Source organism: Chondrus crispus, genomic scaffold (assembly GCF_000350225.1).
Source record: "Chondrus crispus Stackhouse genomic scaffold, scaffold_3, whole genome shotgun sequence".
Taxonomy (NCBI): domain Eukaryota; phylum Rhodophyta; class Florideophyceae; order Gigartinales; family Gigartinaceae; genus Chondrus; species Chondrus crispus.
This window is the reverse complement of record NW_005179158.1, coordinates 455,155-457,912: the sequence shown is the minus strand read 5'-3', so window position 1 is coordinate 457,912 and position 2,758 is coordinate 455,155.

Sequence of the window (2,758 nt, the reverse complement as noted above, 5' to 3'; positions counted from 1 at the left end):
CCCCGCCCTCCCTTTTTTTAAATTTTGCCCCCCCCCCCCCCCCCCCTCTCAAAAAAATTTGGGGAAAAAATTTCCCCCCCCCCCCCCCCCCCCCCCCCGCCCCCTTTCTCTTCTCTGACTCCCCTCCCTACCTCATCACTCCCCACCTCATCACTCCCCTCCACACTACCGCCTCCTCTATCACCTTTGGCAATGTCTTCACGCTCCCCTTCGCACGCCTTTCGCTCCGGCACCTCTACTATCTCCTCGGTGTCGACGACTTCCTCAAGCCTCTCCCCGCGTTCTGACTCCTCCTCCTCAATGTTATCCTTACCACAACTCCCGCGTACCCTTTCTTCTTCTTCTCATGATGAGGACCACAACGATGACGACTCCCATCACCACCAATTCATTGTCCGGAAAAAGGCGTTCATTCTTAGTCTCATGGAAGCCTCTTCTGACAAGGGGTATCTGAAATGCAAGTTATGTCGCTCAAAGGTCTGGGGACCCAACGGTACGTTCTTAAACCTAATCCTCCGTACCGTTTACCCTTTTTAAGCATTTGTCTAACCATTTTATGTTATTTTTACAGGCAAAGTTCACATTGAAAAATGTCCGGTAATATCAAAGCACCGAAATCAAGACGTTTCCGACCCCAACGCGCCCATCTTGCACTCGATCAACGGGCACCGCATCGAGTCTGAGTTTTTCGCCAAGCCCAAGCCATTGCGGCCCAAGTCGGCCAAGATCCCTGGGTTTGTGATGTCGAACACGGTGTTGTTGTCAGACGCTACAGTGGCGCCGAATGCGAGGCAGCTCGCGCAGGGCGCGCGTGTGGGGCGTAAGGGCTACACGAGATGTATCCATTGTAATAGCGAAGTATTCGCACCCAATTCCAAACGTCATGCACAGAGCTGTGATAAGGGGCGGAGAGGAACAAGAGGGAAAAAGTCTTAGCCTACAGTGGTTTTGTTGGGGGGTTTGTCATGGAGACAATTTCGAAGGGTGATGAAATACAGTAGGTTGATGTTTTGCCATCTGAGGGGTTCTCACTCTATGGTGGTATGATTCTGGGCGACGTCATGTCAAGTGATTGTGAGTGAGATTGTTTTTGGGCGTGTGCCAACAATACAAGACGATTGTAAAGAATCGGCCGGGAACAGTGAGCATCTCGGTTCGCGTTTCAGTTTGGATTTTTTGGCGGAAGTGGAAATGGGCACGAGTATACCGTGCCGCTTGCTCAGCTCCATGGCTGTGGGTCTCGAGAAGGCGACAGTGTGTTTTCCGTTTTTTAGTTGGGCCATTTCGGGGATAAGTGTAGGGGTTTGCGATACCCTTGAAGGGTAGTTTTTCGCGAATGACCAGACATGTAGAGAGCGTAGAGAGCGCAGATGCATTGTACCTTCGAAGGTATGGCGTAGACAATCAAAAAGAAAAGATTGCGAGGCAGCAAAATGTTTGTAAGAGTACAATAGGGTACAGTGGCGTACAGTGGCGTACAGATGCACAGATGAAAGGGTGACACCCAATGGCAGTCGTCTACGGGATGTGGTGGCACGCGTCATTCAAGCTTGTCTCGCACCAGTGGGCGCCTCTGTCTTCTCCGCCACGTCCCCGTGGGGGAGAGACAGAGGTTTCTGACTCGATCGCATTCTATGCTGGCAGATCGGTGCTAGCCGCCTTGTTGAGGCAAGGTGGACTGGCTTACGTGGGAGACACGGACGAAGGGGGGTAGTTGACTAGTTTACTCGTCGCTCTGTTGAGGTCCAGTCTGTCCCTCCACTACCCTACCCTTCGAAGGGCAACTAGGGAAATAGTTCCCTCTCGAAGGGTATCATAGTGGCCTGCCTTCCTGTGGCATGACTGGCAACATGCCACACCCCTCCGCATCTTCCACGCAGTGTGTCAATCACGGCCGCCATTTGCGTCCCTTCTCGTCCGCACGACTCATTGGACTCATCCCTGCGGCTGCTGCGCGTGCCCTGCCCCGGGACAAGCCCCGCTCCCACCGTACAACAGGACACATGTATGAAGCAGATCATCCCCTGACCTCTTTGTACGCCGGCGTGACTGACACCTTCTCCACCATATATCATCCCCCCATATATCAACCCATTCATTCCATACGACTCGTCTATCCCAAAACGCCCCACTCTCTGACGCCAGAGAGTCCACACCACTCTCTGACGCCCCACTCTCTGACGCCCCACTCTTTGCTGCAGTCCAACGCAGTCCGCCGGGCCAAAAAGCAAGTTTCCAACTGTGCCATGCCCCGCCTGCCTCCGCGCACCCCTCCGCGCACCCTTCCCGCTGCGCGTCGCCTCCTGGCACCAGCGCCCGTCCAGCCGCCGCTTGCGTGCTCCCCGACCCCGCCCCGGTTTCCAACTGTGCCATGCCCCGCCCTTCCCGCCGCGCCGCGCCGCGCCGCGCCAGAGCCGCCGTCTGCCAGCGCCCATCCCCACCGCGCACTGTGTGTGTGGACCCTTGCTGCCCGCGCCGCTTGCGGCACGCGTAACATTAGAGCGTGCAGCCTAGCTAGCTAGCCTCTCTTCACGTCGCCGCGCCCTTGTTGCCGCTCGCACTCCCATCCCGCCTAACCTTTTTTGCCGCCGCCTGCCGGACATGCGGATGCCGCCGCGCCTGCACGCTGCACGCCCCCCCCCCCCCAACGGATGAGGGCTTCCCTTCGTTTTGCCTCAACCGAACTGGAACTTGGCTGGAAGGAAGATTGTAAGATGAATTTTGTTTTGTCACCAAGTGACAATGCAGGTCCGGACAT